The sequence below is a fragment of the Arvicanthis niloticus genome, chromosome 8 (genome assembly GCF_011762505.2).
Source record: "Arvicanthis niloticus isolate mArvNil1 chromosome 8, mArvNil1.pat.X, whole genome shotgun sequence".
Classification (NCBI taxonomy): Eukaryota; Metazoa; Chordata; class Mammalia; order Rodentia; family Muridae; genus Arvicanthis; species Arvicanthis niloticus.
In genome coordinates this window covers 64,619,385-64,637,243 of record NC_047665.1, presented here as the reverse complement: position 1 = coordinate 64,637,243, position 17,859 = coordinate 64,619,385, and the positions used below count along the sequence as shown (strand labels likewise).

The 17,859-nt window shown below is 39.3% G+C and overlaps 1 protein-coding gene across 2 annotated transcripts in view; it reads left to right on the top strand.

The window, feature by feature from the left end:
• Positions 1–17,859, top strand: part of Rsu1 (Ras suppressor protein 1) — a 177,077-nt gene that overhangs the window by 97,288 nt on the left and 61,930 nt on the right. The gene's annotated exons all lie outside the window — the stretch shown is intronic.

Sequence of the window (17,859 nt, the reverse complement as noted above, 5' to 3'; positions counted from 1 at the left end):
CCAGTCCCTTGAGCAGGCAAAGCTGGAGAGCTGACCCTGGGGGCATAGGCAGAGCAGGCAGGCTTCACTCTTTTAATGCCTTAAGCAGTTATAACATCCTGTAGTGTACCTCCAACTATGGGACAGTGGCATTCTTAGGAGTACACACTTGATTATTACCAAAATCCAAAACTACTTTTTCAAATTTTACTTTTGACCACATAGGTCTGCAATTTATTCATGGCACACATCATTTTTGTAAAATGATGCAGTGCTTGAGTTTTAGGTTCATGAACATAAAGCATTATAGTTTCTTTTGTGAGTGTGTGTGTGTTGGGGGGGGATATGTGTTCATGTGTGTGCATGTGTATATATGTATGTGAGTATGTATACACTTATATGCAGGCCAGTGGTGGGTGTTATTCTTCAGGAATGCTATCCACTGAGATAGGTCTTTATTGTCCTGGGACTCTCCTGTGTCTGCCTCCCCAGGGCTGAGAGTACAAGCATAAGCCACAGCCCCCCTACTCTTCTGTGTGGGTGCTGGGAATCTACCTCAGGCCCTCATGCTTGCCAGCAAGTGCTTTACCAACCATCATTTCTCCCCAGCCCTCCTTAGAATATCTGATAACTACTTCTTTGTCTCTATTCACTTGGTCTGCATATGTCCTCTTCACTTCAAAATACTTAGGTGATTACATATGTGTACATTTAAATATATGGCTTCCTATTAAAGATATGTGTGCACATATGAAAACATAATTTGAAGTTTGATAAGTCTCCCTCTCCTTTTCCCTCTCCCTCTTCTTTTCCCTTCCCTGTCCCTGTCCCTGTCCCTGTCCCTGTCCCTCTCCCTGTCCCTCTCCCTCTCCCTCTCCCTCTCCCTCTCCCTCTCCCTCTCCCTCTCCCTCTCCCTCTCCCTCTCCCTCTCCCTCTCCCTCTCCCTCTCCCTCTCCCTCTCCCTCTCCCTCTCCCTCTCCCTCTCCCTCTCCCTCTCCCTCTCCCTCTCCCTCTCCCTCTCCCTCTCTGTCTTTCTCTTCTCCCTCTTGATATCCTTATGCCATCTCTCCCCAAATTATCTTTTACCTAGGTTAAAGCAGAAAGGAATTAGGAGACATTCCAGAAAGTTGGTTTTCTACTGATCCTTGGAAAACTTCTCCAGTGACCTTGGCATTTTAAGCACATCCTCAAGATGGTGTGCAAATAGGGCAGTGACAGCAGAGAGGATGGGTCATCTGATGTGTAGACTCTGATGGACTATGAGAGGAAATGTGGAAACTTGAAACCAACAGGGAATTTTATGCTTGGGAAAAAGTGAAATCCAGGTACTTGGAGATGCTTTCATTTGATTCAGAGAAGAGCTTAGTGAGTGCGGCAGGAAAAAGGGCAATAAATATTGGCAGCTAGGACGTTGATTTGGATTTGTTTTGGGTTTTTTTTTTTTTTTTCAGTTAATTTGGTAATTTGGTTGTGTGTGTGTGTATGTGTGTGTGTGTGTGTGTTCATAACACTCATGTAAATGTCAGTGGGCAACTCTAAGGAATGAGTCCTCTCCTACTGTAGTCTTCAGGAACTGAATTCCAGTTGTACAAGCAAGCACCTCTACCCAGAGACCCATCCCACTGACCCGTCTCTGGAGCCCTGACATATGGCTCTTCAGAGATGTTCTGAAGCATGCACTCTGGGTACTCATTGGGTCATAGCCATTTCTCAGATGGAGATTGCTCTGTGTTCACCTGTCATTTCTCCTCAAGGGGAACATATTGACTGTTGTCATCAAGCTGCCCAGGATGTCTCATTCCATCGCTAATGTAAAATAAGTGGCTGAGTCTGGAGTTAGGGATTGCATTTAAAACCCAGAGCATCTTCATTGTTTTGTTGAGTCACACATCACCTTTGACCTCCTTGGGGGATGGTACCCTCCACCTACTTGTTTTTATGTGAGGTTTTTTTTTTATTTCTATATAATGTTGATGGACTCAACACTGCTTGGTACAGTTCCACTTTTCTTTTTCTTTTCTTTTTTTTTTTTTTTTTTTTTTTTTTTTGGTCCCTGTTGCAAAAGCAGCCAGGTTGAAGCCTCAGCCCTTGACAAGATCCCCTGTGAAAGGGAGTAACTCACACTTTCCACATTTTCATCTAGGTGTATACTTAGAGACAGCAGCCATTTTAAAAGCTGACAGGTTCACTCTTGTCAACAAGTTAACAAAAGAAGACGTTTGACAGATGCTGAGCGGAAAATGTGTTAGTTGAAAGAGAGGCCTTTGGAACACAGACATCCCCCATGAAGGGTGTAATTTGTGGAGGTTGGCAAGTCTGCATCCTCATTTCCAACCTGGCAGGACACGAAAGGGGCTTCTTCCTCATTCTTCTACCTTGTTTTTCTCCTGGGGGAAAACATACTCCTCTCAGGGGATTCTCCGTTCTCATGTGTTAATGGACATGGTGCCTGAGGACTGGTGGGCAATTATAAGAAAAGGGCAAGCATTTATTTCTCTTCACTAAGAATCCAGCAAAACCAGTTATCTTGTTTGATTTATGAGGACTGGTTATTTTATCTACAGGTAGAATTAAAACAAAGTTACCTTTCTTTCTGCACTGTAGGCAAACCTGTCCCAGGCTATAATGGACATAAATGGGCTTTATTAATCAACTACCCCATCTAATAGCTGCTGAGTTAGCCACCTAGAAGTTCTGTAAGTCTCCAATGCATCTATACCCTGTCTGTGGGCCTCTTCACTCTAAGAGAGCCATGTGTAGCAGAGAGTCATATCTAATGAACTCTATAAGCCTTTTAGGTTTTTCTGGGGAAATGTAAATAAATACACAGAGGTAGCAGATGGTTTTGTAAATATCTTCAGAAGAAAACAAAAAGAGAGTTGAACCATCCAGGACCCTTTGGTCCTTTAGTGAGTATTGCATACTGGTAATCAATATGCAGAACAGTGTAGACCTTTCTTTTTTGTTATTACTGTATCTGAAAATAACTCAAATTAAGCCACATGAAAACAATAGGTCTGTACTGTAGATGGGAACATGGAGGACCATTTTCCCCTTACAGCTTTGACATGGAGATTGTATTTAATCTAAAAGATAACTATATCCTACTCCTAGTCTCATTTATATTTAATTTCTAATACACACACACACACACACACACACACACACACACACACACACATATATATATATATATATATATATATATATATATATATATATATATATGGCTGGTTTCCTTTTAATTTTGATAATGACGTTCAAGCCTTTGACACCTCTGTCCAGGTCGCCTACAAACATGTTACCTTGAATAAGGGTTACTACAAAGTACGGAAGAGAAAAGGAAAAGCCACTAAAAGTATATCTGGGGTAGGATTTTATTACATCTCTTCAGCTTGTTAAGGGACAACAACCATTATAAAATCAAAGGCATAGCGCCTCTCAGGACCCTTAGGTGGAGATGGGAAGCCATTGTCTATCAGACCTCAGACAAGCCACAGCTGATTTTTTTGAATGAGGCTGCAAATGCTCCCTTCCATACACGCTGACCTTTGAGACATTTTTAAACCTTGCTGACCTTTTTTGCACACGAGACGGCTTCCCCCAAACTGCCCAAAGCCTTCAACTAAAGGCTTCTTACTAAAGGTTGTGCCTTCTGCAAGCACCTAACCATAATCCCTCACTAACAAGTGATGCAGTACTATACACTAAATCCTTTTCTGCAGCTCAAAACTCAGTGTTCAGTATGGATTTGGGACATTGTAAGAAGGAACATTTCCATGTTCTATAAGTGAGCAATGTTGCTCTGCTATGTTCTGTCCACGGTGATGTTGCCTGCAATGGTGGGGCCAAGGACTGTGGACTTATCCTTTTGAAACTGAGAACCAAAATAGGTCTCTTCCCTTTTTCTGAAGTTGATTTTCTTATGCATTGTGTCACAGTGACTGAGAGATGAATCTAAGCTGCAGACCTGCTCTGGACCTTTGGTAGGCAGCTTCTAAGAAAACCCTCCATTTTTTTTTTTCCCAATCTGGTGTTCACAACCTAATATTGTCCCCTTGTAAGTCATACCATCCTGGCTCTCTCATGAATAAATAAAAAGCACAATAGTTTATCACTACCAGAAAAAAAAATTAACAAACAAACAAACAAAAAACCCAAAAAACAAATGAAGTATAGTGATACTGCCAAGACTTAAGAATCGTGATGATATAGGTTTCAAGAACAAAGAGTCACTTATTTGAAATCATAAAAGCATGATGTCATCACCATCCTTTTTGAGTTTTAATTGCCTCCTTGTTGTAAAACTATCAAGGACATTTTGAAAATTGCTTGCAGAACTGGCATGGTGACTCAGCAGATTTGGTGTCAGAACCTTCAGGCTAGCTTCTAATAGACAGTGTGTAACTCCAGATCTGTGGGGTTCCATGGTCTGACTTTGTCTTTGCAAGCTCCTGTACATGTGGACCCAAAGTCAAACACACATACCCACTGAGTAAATAAATGTAAAAAAAATCTTTTTAAAAACAATTGTTTAGATTTATTTTCCCAAGTGATGATCCTATATAGCTCTTGATTAATGTCCTTCTCTCGGAGCTTGATTGGGTTGGTTTTGTTCTAAGGTGACAGCTTTAAGTCACAAAATTTCATATAGCTTTCTTCGTTTCCCCCCACGGGCCAAATGGACCATGAGCACATAGTTCAAGAGTGTTGGTATAACATTGGCTGTCAATCCTTGATTTAGTTGCTCAACTCTTTCTCTATCTGGTCATAGTTGATATTTGTGTTAGTAAACTAGAACTTTCCCCTCAAGGGTAACAGGAAAAGTATGGAAGGGCTAAGGGAGAATATGCAGTATTTTGATTTTGTTTTAGATAAATCACATACTGCACTTTGCATTTGAAGGATTTTTTTTTTCTTTCTTGATTTGTGTCTTAGAACTACTAAATATCTCATGTAACTAATATTCTTTCTTTGGACATGTTCACAACTTATACTATACCCAGGCTTTTCTTTTAAACATGTTTATTATTAAGATTTTTTCTATAGCCTTGTGTAAAATGATTCCGTTTCAATAAAGAAAAGAGGTTTCAATTTGAAATTCTCATGCCCTTGATACTCGGTGGGTTCCACTTGATATCCTCCACCTTTTACACTTCAGAAGGGAACCTTCCCACTCTTCAAACCCAGCCTTTAGAACTTCGCTGGTGTTTGGGGTGGCAGCAATACAGATGTGCCACTTGCTATCAGTTTTGGAATCATTTCCATCTTGACATGTTTACAATGGAAGACCAGATTTTGAAGATGGTCCCTTCTGATGGCCACATTGATTTTTTCACTACTTCTTCAGTTCTTCCAGTGTGGCCAAGCCTTGAGAACATGTTCTCTGGAGATTGATTCTGTAGGGATGTGGTGGTACCAAGGCTGTCAACTCTGGTATTGCCGGTTTCTCCATGACTCCCGCCCTTGTCATTAAGGATTCCTGATTACCCACTAGAAGAGCAAAGTGGGGACACAACTGCTCTCTATAAGTGGAAAAAGAGAGGTTTATTTTGAACTTTGCCCACGAATGCATTTGCTTAACATTCTAAAGTGGGAGGGGCAGTCTTTTTTCTATCCACATTCATTTCCTTTCTCCTTCCTGTCTTTCTCCCTTTGTGTCTCTCATCCCATCCCTCTCTTTCCCCTTCCTGTCCCTCCTGTTCTTCCTCTCCTTGCTCATCTTCTCCCTTCTCTTCCTTTTCTCTCTCCCTCCTTCTTCCTTCTCTTTCTCCTCTTTCCTCTTCTTTGGCTTCAGTGTTCCTTCCCTTCCCATCTTCTCTCTCCTCTCGATGCCTTCCTTTGCTTATTGACCTCCAGACTTACACTGAACATGTGTATAGCGTGTGATGTGTGGTATGACACATTATGATATCAGTTTAACATTAGAAGACTATATAGATAGTTTCTTACACTTGACAAAAGGAAAGTAAATGCGAGCTAGACTCTATCCGTATCCCACAAAGGAGTCACTTCAGGTGACTTGCTGTTCAAGAGAAACTGCTCTGATTTCTGTTATTAGATAATAGTCACTTGATATGGTCCCATTGACCTATAAGGTACTGACCTCTTCGTGACTCCGATAGGCAGTGCTCTATGTTGATCATCTTTCATAGCCTCCCTATCTTAACACGCAACACTTGCTGCTTTCCACCCAACCGCTATGAATTATTGCTTGAATTTGCTTTTTTTCAATTTGAGAGATAAATTAAAAAGTGGCACTTTTACAATCAAACGAAACTGCCTGTGGTTTCTATTCTATATAGTTGCTTCTTTTTTTTATTACATGCCTGCTTTTTACTGAACCCCAATAGTGTATTCTTCTTGGACATTGTTGGGGATGTTATTTATTTATTACTGATATTTTGGGCAGTGAAGGGGTTCTCTTTTTTGCCAGGTATTTTGGATCGGAATTAATTATGTTATAAAAGGAGTTTCAATCAACTTTATCAAATAAGAAATCAAAATCATAAACATAAGTTATATTCACAGGCTTTTTGTCAGGGCTCTAATCTACTCACCTAGCATCAGAGAAATGATGGTTTCTGTTTTCTTCTGTTGTGTTTGTCTGTTGTTTCATATGTGATGTTAGGCGTCATGGTATTGAAAGTGTTTGTGGCAAAGAAGATTGCTTCCTAGTCTTACCATTTCATGATGGTAGTATATGAAGCCTGCATCAGTATTGAAATAATTCTATTATCTTTAAAACCTTCAAGATGCAAGTGTATGCTTCAGTCCCTGTCAAACTAGATAGTATTTGTTTGCTGATTAAATCAGTTACCCCTGAGGGTCTTGCTTAATTTGCATGGCAATTTAAATAGCTTTTTAAAATTATTATTATTTTGTGTTACCATAGAAATTTCTGCCCTGATAATTTTACCTTAATTATTGGCATTGGCTTTCTAAGTCCACCAAACTGGAAGCCAGAAGTTCCAGGTAGGTCAGGTATGAGTGAGATTTCTTTCTTCTGAGGACAAGGAAGAAGGGTCTATCACAACCTGTTGCCCTGATGTGTGGATTCTGATCTTCCCCTGCTGTGTGGGTGTGTCCTTCCTCTCACCCTGGTATATGGATGGCTGTCTTTCCCGTGTCTCTTTTCACCTTTTGTTGCCACTGTACACTTTGTCTCTGTGACCAAATTTACTTTTTATTTTAAATAAGAACACTAGTCCTGCTAGAACTCGTTCTAATGATCTTGATTTTTCCTATAACAACCCTGTGTTCAAATATGGTCACACTATATAAATTTAGGATTTCTGATCTCTCCAAGACTTTTTACAAGAAGGTTGTTGTTTATGAAGGAATTTGTCAAAGGCTTTTTCAACATCTAATGAAATGATCATGTGATGTTTTTCTTTAAGTTTGTTTATGTAGTGGATTAGATAGATTCCTATATATTGAACCATCGCAGCATCCCTGGAATGAAGCCTACTTGATCATGGTGAATGATCATTTTCATGTGTCCTTTGATTAGGTTTGTCAGAATTTTATTGAGATTTTTGCATTAATACTCATAAGTGAAATTGGTCTGAAGTTCTCTTTCTTTGTTAGGTGTCTGTGTAGTTTAAGTATCAGAGTAACTGTGGCTTCATAGAATAAATTAGGTAGTGTTCGTTCTGTTTCTATTTTCTGGAATAGTTTGAGGAGGATTGATATTAGGTCTTCTTTGGAGGTCTGATAGAATTCTGCACTAAAACCAATAGGCCCTGAGTTTTGGTATTTGTTTGTTTGTTTGTTTTTGTTTTGTTTTGTTTCTGGTTGGGAGACTTTTAATGACTGCTTCTATTTCCTTAGAGGTTATGGGACTGTTTAGAAAGTTTACCTCATCCTAATTTAACTTTGGTACATGGCATCTGTTTAGAAAAGCATCCATTTCATCTAGATTTTCCAGTTTTGTTGAGTATAGCCTCTTGTAGTAGGATCTGTTTTTTTTTTTTTTTTAATTTCCTCAGTATCTGTTGTTATGACTCCCTTTTCATTTCTGATTTTGTTAATTTGGATACTTTGTGCCATCTGGCTAGCTTGGCTAAGAGTTTATCTATCTTGTTAATTTTCCTCAAAGAACCAGCCTTTAGTTTTGCTGATTCTTTCTTTTATTCTCTTTGTTTCTAATTGGTTGATTTCAGCCCCGAGTTTGATTATTTTCTGCCATCTACTCCTCTTGGGTGTGTTTGCTTCTCTTTCTTCTAGACCTTTCGGATGTGCTGCTAAGCTGCTAATGCAGGATCTCTCTAATTTCTTTATGAAGGAACTTATTGCTGTGGATTTTTCTCATAGCACTGTTTTCATTCTGTCCCATAAGTTTGGCTATGTTATGCCTTCATTTTTATTGAATTCTAGTAAGTCTTTAATTTCTTTCTTTATTTCTTCCTTGACCAAGTTATCATTGAGCAGAAAGATGTTCAGTTTCTGTGTCTATGTGGCCTGTCTGTTGTTTTTGTTGTTGTTGAAGATGAGTCTCAGTTCAGAATACATGGGATTATGTCAGTCTTCTTGTATCTGTTGAGTCTTGCTTTGTGTTCTCTTATATGGTCAGTTTTAAAGAGAGTTCAATGAGGTGCTGAGAAGAAGGTATATTCTTTTGATTTAGGGTGAAATATCTACCCTAAATCCACTTGGTTCATAACTTATGTTAGTTTCACTGTGTCTCTGTTAAGTTTCAGTTTTAATGACCTGTCCATTGTGAAAGTGGGGTGTTGAAGTCTCCAGCTGTTACTGTTTGAGGATCAATATGTGTTTTGAGGTTTAGTAAAGTTTCATTTAGGAATGTGGGTTCTCTTGTATTTGGGGCATAGATGTTCAAAATTGAGACTACCTCTTGATGAAATTTTCCTTTGATGTATATGAAGTATCCTTCCCCATCTTGTTTGATAACTTTTGGTTGAAATTTTATTTTATTAGATATTAGAATGGCAACTCCAGCTTGTTTCTTGGCAACATTTGCTTGAATACCTTTTATTCAGCCTTTCACTCTGAGATAGTGTCTGTCTTTGTCAGTTATGTGTGTTTCTTGTATGCGCAAAATGCTGGGCGCTGTTTACATATCTGTTAGCTTATGTCTTTGTATTCCAAGGAATTGAGTTCATTGGTGTTGAGGGAGATTAAAGATCAATGATTGTTGGTTTCCATTATTTTTGTTTTTATAGATGGTGTTATGTTTTTGTAATTCTCTTCTTTTGGGTTTGTGATGAGATGATTAATTTGTTATGTTTTCTTGGTTGTAGTGACCCTCTTTATGTTGGAGTTTTCCTTCTAGTATCCTGTCTAGAGCTGGATTAATAAAAAGATATTGTTTAAATTTTTTTTGTCCTAAAATATTTTGGTTTGGTATTTGAGATTTTACTGGGTACTATAGCCTGGGCTAGCATTTCTATTCTCTTAGAGTCTGCATCTTCTGGCTTTTAGAGTCTCTGTTGAGAAGTCTGGTATATTTCTGATAGATCTGCCTTTTTATGTTACTTTGCCCTTTTTCCTTACTACGTGTAATATTCTTTCTTTGTTCTGGGCACTTAATGTTCTGACTATTATGTGATGGGAGGATTTTATTTTCAAGTCCAATCTATTTGGTGTTCTGTAGGATTCTTGTACATTTATGTCCATCTCTTTCTTTAGGTTAGCAAAGCTTGCATCTATGATTTTATTGAAGATGTTTCCTGGCCCTTTGAATTGGGAATCTTCACTCTCTTTTATCCCTATTATTCTTAGATTTGGTCTTTTCATTGTGTCCTGAATTTCTAGAATGTTTTGGTTAGGAGTTTTTTTTGCCCTTTGTATTTTCTTTGACTGTTGTATCAATATCTTCTATGGTATCTTCTATGCCTAAGATTCTCTCTTCTATCTCTTGTGTTCTGTTGGTGATGCTTGCATCTGTAAAACACCTGATCTCTTTCCTAGGTTTTCCATCTACGGGGTTGCCTCCATTTGTGATTTCTATATTCTTTCTATTTCCATTTTTAGGTCTTGGTCAGTTTTATTAAATTCCTTCACCTTTTTAATTGTGTTTTCCTGTATTTCTTCAAGGCCGTCTACCTGTTTGCATAGTTCTCCTGTATTTCTTTAAGAGAGCTATTTATGTTCTCCTTAAAGGCCTGTATCATCTTCATGAGATGGGATTTTAGGTCAGAGTCTTGCTTGCAGAATCAGGTGTGTTAGCATATCCAGGGTTTTCTGTGGTGGGAGAACTGGATTCTGATGGTACCACATTACATAGGCTTCTGTTGCTTATTTTCTTGAGCTTATCTCTTGCCATTTAGTTATCTCTGGTGTTAACTGGCCTGGTTGTCTCTGGCTGGAGCCTGTCGCTCCTTGTAGGCATGTAGGACTCTGTGACATGGACTTGAGCAGGCCTCCTGTGGGACAGGCAGTGCTGTCTCTGGTTGGGGGATGGGGAGGCTCCTGTCCCCCTGGTTAAGGCAGACCTCTTGGGAGACAGACTGTGGTGTGTTGGAGAGGGCAGGAGCATCCGATCTGCCCCAGTTGGAGTTGCAGACTAGAAGAAAGATGTGTCTCCAGCAGGGTGGATAGGTCATGGGTTAGCTGGGCTCCATGGGGGTCCCAGCAGGGGGCAGGTATTATGGTGACACTTACTGGATTCTTTCCCATAAGTTCAGAGGCAAGGAGTTTCTCAGCTTTAAGTCCTAGTTCTCCTAGCTGGAGCACCCACAGTTTTTAAAATCATTGCTCCCCATTTGACTCATGAGATTTCTGGATGAATAGCCAAGACCATGATCACCATGGAGTTTTCTTCTCTTGTTACTAAATTACTTTGCTTTCCTAGCACAGACATTCAAAGATAGATGACCTGTTTTCCTACTCTGTATTATGATGCCATAAAAACACAGTGACTCTACTGTGAAACTCTGAAAACCTAAAAAGAAAGACTCAAGTTAGTGATTCATGTTTATTTATATGTTTATTTAATCATAGCCTTACTTTTAAAGGGCAGATACAACACATGAATTTTAAGTAGAATAATTACAGTACATTTTGGTTCTTAGAATTGTTGGTCTAAGATAGCTTCAAGGGTCAACCAAACAGGTCAGTTTCTACAGTGCTTGATGACACTTATTTTGAGCCCCAGGACCCACATTAAAAAGAACAAAAAGCTTGATGAAGTGACTTGACTTGACTTGACTTGAGACTTAATATGACGAGACTTGACTTGACATGACTTGACTGGACGACTTGACTTGACTTGTTATGATCCCTGGATCTTGCTAGATAGCCAGCCTAGTGTAATTAGTAACTTCCAGGGCATTGAAAGACTGTGCCCCCAAAACATGAAAACAACACCCAAGAAATGGTAACCAAAGTTGACCTCTGGCTTCCACATGCTAATATGCATATGTACCCCTATGACCAAATTCAAGTGCACACATGTACATACACGTACAGTCAAAGTGGCTTCTATCTCTGTTTTGCATTAATGAATGACTTCATCAAGTGTTTCACTTTCAGTGAGGTAGTTTCTAACTATATCTTATTTTAGGGTCATGCCAGCAACTATTTCTGAGTTTTTTATTATTCTAGGAAACATGGTTTATTGTTATACCAATTCATTATTTTTTAAACATAGTTTAATACTTGCTTTCAACCCCCAACCCGGATTTACTTTATTGATTTTTTTTTTTTTAAGCAAAGGAAGACAATGATGACCTCGAATATAAATTGTTACAGGAAAATGAATACAAGATAAAATTACCAGATCAACCTTTTTATTCTATACTTTATGGAATATCTAATATATGTTTGGCAGTAACTTATTCTTACACATGAATTCTTGACACTTCCGATTCGTCAGACTTATTAATCAGTGCAGTCAGCAGCAGAGCGGTTTTATGAGACTTACCAGTCATCAAAAATTTATTATCAGATAAATCAAAGAAACAACGAGTGTCTTAATAGGGTAGAGACAGAGGCATGTAAAGGATCATTTAAGGCTCCGCTTTTTTGTCAGTTGTGTGTGATATTTACAACCAATATCTGAGAACTTACTCATAATTTCACACACGCAGTCAGCAGGACGACCGTTAGCTTCTTGGGTGCAACATTTCTGTTTTTCTCCAGAAGAATACTGGCTTAACAATGAAAGTCAGGATGCTCTAAGCAGGAGATAGGAAGCAACATTTCCAGTGTTGTACAGAGACAACAATTTGAGCATGATGGCTAAACTGGAGTCTTTGCAAATGGACAGGAAGGAAGGAATAATGTGGGCATATTTAATATGTTCCTTCTGAATCATGGAAGTTAACTTAGGTTTACTGGATTTTGGTGTTCTTTTGAAGATTTTATTTAAGATTTGGCTCTGTGGTATGGGATGAACTACTTGGAAGGGGGCTTCCTCTCTTATCTCCATTCCTGTCTTCAGTGTTTCAATACCTCATGATCCTCAGGACAAAAAGACCTTGGCAGTTGGGCCCAGCTGGCATGAGAAAGCTTTTATGTAGAGCCACTGGGACCGGACATAGAATGACAGAACTGTGAGATATTTCATCATAGATACCTAATTTCTACCACAGATCTTTATAGAAGCCAAGTTCTCTGCTCAGAGTGTTCTTTCTTTTCATCTTTGCATATGAAATTCTCGGTTCTTCAATTTTCAGCTTAAATCATGCTTCCCTAGAGCCAGTTCTACCTCTCTGCTCTGAGGGCCTTTTAATATTTCTTCAGAATCGTTCCTTTTCTTGGTAGCCATCTTCAAGGGAGTTGTAATTATTGCTACCATTATGTAAGTGTTTGCCAGGGGCCAGATGTCTTACATGTTATATGTACTATTCATTACTGTTTATTTCTATGAATAATAAGGCATATTTTGCAGGTAATATACATGCATATGTGCACAATTGCATGTGGACATATGTACAAATGCACACACACACACTTTTCACTTAAGAACTAGAAATCATTCTAAAAATGATACTCATGACTTCCTGATTATGTTGCTTCATATATTGTATGTTCTCGGTGACTTAGTATATAAATGAACCATCTCATGCATAGGACTATTTGACAGGTACCCTGATGTCTTTGAATAATACGACCATTCTGAGATCTAGAGTGGACCAAATCATATAGTACTTTGTTGTTATTTGTTTGTTTGTCTTTTCAGAGAGACACTAAATAATACTTGAAACATTAAAATGTCTTCTCACTATGTAGTATGAACTAGATTAGGTCTTCCCAGATGTTTCTTGTTATCATGCTCTACTTTTCCAAGTACCATTCTTACCTTGTAAGTAAAAAAAGCTGCCATAACAAATGGTACTTGAGTGAGACTTTCTTCTGTGGAAATCTGACTTGTAACTTACCAACCTTTTGGTTGTCTACCAATAGAGAAAGGATTCCCCAGGGCTATGAAGTATGTGGGTGTGTTTGTCAGTGAATGGAATATTTTTTGAGGTACACACAATTAACTAGGAAAGGTAATAATCCCTAGATGAAAAACAACGCAAAAATAATTACTGTATTAAGGGGGGAGGGTCCTCTTCATCTTCTTTTAAGTTTAGACTCAGAGGGAACATTTCCTGTCATTTAGAGACCACAATGGGTGGGAGTGCAGGATGCAACTTGGAGGTTCGAGTCCTCTCCCCATACACGAGGAGGACTGTTTCTCTTCTCTCCTTCAGTTTTGGGGGCTGTAGGCTAAGATGACATGTGTGTTTCAGACTGTTTATGTGAGATGATGAGCATTTTAAATCTGTTCCTGTGTGTGCTTGATAAAAGCTGCCTGAGTACTGATCTTTTAATAGCATGTGTCTTGCAACTAGCAAATTTATTTTCGTACCAAATGCTAGATAGTTCCAGAGGAATGTAAATTTTGTCAGTAAAAGTTTTGTTTGGTAATACTTAAAAGTCTTGGAAGTCTATTTTTTTTTTTTAAGTTTTCTGAATAGAAGTTTTTGTTTTCTTTTTCTTTTTCTTTTCTTTTTTCTTTTTTTTTTTTTTTTCTAACTTAAATTAGCCAGACAGGGCAACAAGAGAATTATTAGTCATGAAGAAAACTATTCCCTATCTTTAGCATACAGAAATATGATTAGAAATGATATAATTCTAAATGGTGGAAACTGTTCCTTAAAGCCCACCAGATGAGCAGGTCTCTGGGTGACTTTGGTTTCACGGTAGTTCAGATACTAAGAACCTTGGACAAGGTTTACTAAGAGAGTTCAGAGCTGGTGTTATGAGTGTACCTACTCCTGCCCCCAGTTTTTTATTTTTTTCTTTTCTTTTCCTTTCTTTCTTTCTTTCTTTCTTTCTTTCTTTCTTTCTTTCTTTCTTTCTTCTTTCTTTCTTTTTTTTATTAATACCTAAATGGATTAATGGGTGACAGGATTAGTTCCAATTGCACTCAAAACAGCGAGGGGACATTCCTTGACCTCCACCAAGGTTGTGCACTCTGAGGGATCTGTACCTGTGGCTTCATCTCCCACAAAAGCATGGCTCAGATTTGTCCCCATGCATCTTGGCTTGCAGCTGTAAAGCAGTCACAGGAAAAACAGATAGCTGACAGACTAGGCTCATGATAGAGCCTGCCATTGAACTCAGCCTGTCTGCTTAAAGGCCTCTTCTCCTGGGGTCCTTTTCCCTTGAAGTGTCAAGTAGTACCAGAATGCAAAGACTAAGACCCCCAAAGCACGTGTCCCAAATGAACTTCTTTCTTCATTCTGCCTTAGGGTAATATCTAGGAAGGAATAAGGAATATGTTCAGTCTGGTATGGTTTTATATGAGGTTGTCCCTCAGCAGTGCTCATATATTAAGAGCCAGCTGTTGGATTGGGAACCATGAGTAGATTCTGAGGACCCTGACCTAACCAGTGGCTTTATCTGATATATTTCTAATTTGATGTCACTGGGAAGTGTTGGTGAGATATTTTTAAAACCTGCTGGTCAAGCTGACAATCTATGCTGCAGCAGCTCTGCCGAGCTCAGCCACCATGTTCCATGGCTAGAGGCCACGTGCATGCCACAGCTATAAACAGCCAGCCAGAAACACCAGCCCTGCCACCCACAAGATGCCAGCATAGGAGATGGCTCTGCCAGTCTTCCACGCTGTCTCCACAAGGCTGTGCATAGCCCAGATCATCCCACCATCCACGTGGGTTTGGTACAAAAATGAGACTCTAATGCTTAAATATTAATCAAAGACTTTATATATTTAGTAATACTCAATAACAATATGCCCATACAAAGAGAGATATTTCCCAATTAGCTAACCTAAATAAAAGTTGTTACCCATGACTGTTCTCCATACCTGCATGGCTCTCCATCACTCCTATATCTCTGCTCTCCCTACCTTATTCTTTTCCTTTTCCTGTTTCTCTCCTTACTCCCCTTCTTCTTCTCCTTACTCCTCCCATCTTAGCTCCTCCTACAGGGAGGTGGTAGAACATCTGTAGCTGGGGCCTAAGTAGAGAAATTCAGTCACTTGGGGTGTGTCATTGGGGCTATGTCTGGTACCAGTCTCCTCTCTTCTATCTCTTTGCTGCTTTTGACTGTCAGGAGGCGAGCAACTTCCTTCATCATAGATTTCTGTCACAGTGATGTCTCAGCTCAAACCCATAGCAATGGAGCAAATGAGCGATAGATGGGAACCTGAAACTAACCCAAAACAACTTATTTTCTCCTTTAATGTTGTCTCAGTTATTTGGTCACAGTGACTAAACGTCTAGTACATATCTTCATAGGAATCCAGCATAGAGATTAAATGGGGGGAGGGGGTCATGATCACTTGGCTCATCAGCTTCTGAACCAGCTCACTGTACTGCAGAGCCGTATGATTTGTGCTGTATTTGAAAATAAATATGCTATGGGCTACAGGGTCTCCAGTAAGATCTTCCTGCTCCTTCTTTACTCCCCAAGTCCATCTCTCCATAATTCACCTTGATTCTGATTTAACATGCTTTTATGTGAGTTAGTACAGTAGGTAGAGTCCAATGTTCTGACCAGCTACACTTTATGCAGCTATACACTCTGGCTCAGTGGCTGTATGTACATTCAATGTAGTCAACATGGTCATAGTTTGTAGTTGACTTAAGTCATTAAGATATGACCTTTCTATTTGTTCATTGTGTGTGTGTGTGTGTGTGTGTGTGTGTGTGTGTGTGTGTGTGTGTGTGTTTGAGCGCATATGGATATACAAGTATGCTTGATTATAGAGCCCATTGGAACTCTTCAGGTTTTGACCCACCCGGGTGCTGTCTACTTCATTTTTTTCTGTGGCGCTTCTTAGTAAGATTTGGAGAGGACTAAGGGGCTCACTGATTCTAACAAGTTGGCCATCAAACAATAGGGATGCACCTGTCTCCATCTTCTCAGACTGGAATTATGAGTGTTTTCTAGCATGCCTGGATGTTTATATGGATGCTGGTGATAGGATCCCCATGATTGTACAGTAAGCAGTTCACTCACTGGGCTATCTTTACTTCAGGCAAGGCACAGCTGTTCTGTAACACACTTGATTCCACTTTTAAATTTTATTGTGGACTCCTGGCCTTTTACAGTTTATCTTGCAGTAGATTGACTTACATATGGTAAATACACCCGAAGAACCTTCACACCATTCCACTGTGGTCTCTTTGTGTCCTTTTTTTTATTATCTATAGACTAGGCTTTAACTTTCTTGCCCTAGCAAAGAATTGATTCTTTAATAAGGCCTCTCTTTCCTTAAAGTGGAAAAAGAGTACTAAAATGCAAAAACTAAAGCCCAAAGGTACATTTCTCAAATGAGCCTTTGGACAGGGCAGGGTGAAATGGGCTCTGCCAGAGGTTTGAGTGACAAAGTAGAAAAGTTGTCATATGTTTGGAGGATTGTCCATTCATAATGATGCCACAGTGATTATTTGTTTAAGTCTCTTTTTTCTGTCTCTTCTACATTATCAGAATTTATTGGTCCTTCCCCAACTTAGAAAACACCACCCACAGTCCATCAGCTTATGCATTTACTCGAATAGTGGCATTACACTAGAGCATACTCAACTGACCAAGGACAGCATTCTTAAAGAAAACTCACTGCCCACCTCTCTCTCCACTGTTAGCTAGCAGTTGCCAATAACTTTTTAGTGGTGGGCCCTAGTGTCCACCACTCTGGCTTGAACATACACAGGGCTATGTATGCTACCTCACACACTGTGCATTCCTATGTGTAGCTGCCATGTTCTAGAATACACTGTTTGCTTATATTCATCCACTGTCTCTGGCTATTACAGTCCTTCTGATACATCTTCCACAATGAAGAAGGGGGAATACAATACAGATATTCCACGTAGAGTTAAGCATTCCAGAGCCTTTTATTATCTGCATCTTGGCCAGTTATGGGTCTTACTTAACATCTTCTGCAAATAGAAGCTTCTATAATAAGGGTTAAAGGTGGCATTAATAATGGACATAATGATAAGTCCTTAAGAGTCAGTTTAATATTATGTTCAATTGGCAGAGTAATAGTATTAGGTTCTCCCTTGGGGCCTTTGTCCTGTGTACCACAGGTTTTTAACCTGAAAGTGATAGCAGGTCTGGTTTTCATCTTGTGAAGAAGAAAGTGCCTGGTTACTTCATGATGTATGTGCCTCTATTGCATAAGTGGGCATGCCTCTCCAGATCAGACATTCTTATAGCTAACAGAATTTGCAGAACTGACCATTATTTTTTCCTTTGGTAATGTACCTAGTACCTTCCAACACTCTAAAAGCTAGCCATTAGGGATGAAGTCTCTACATCAATACAAGTTTGATATCTCCATGTCCTGTGACTCAAGTACATGGTGTTTTCATCAGTAAGGTGTTTCTCTCAGGTTAATCAGCTGCATTGGCATTGGCATGTAATGTGTGGGTCTGTGGGACTAGCACTCTA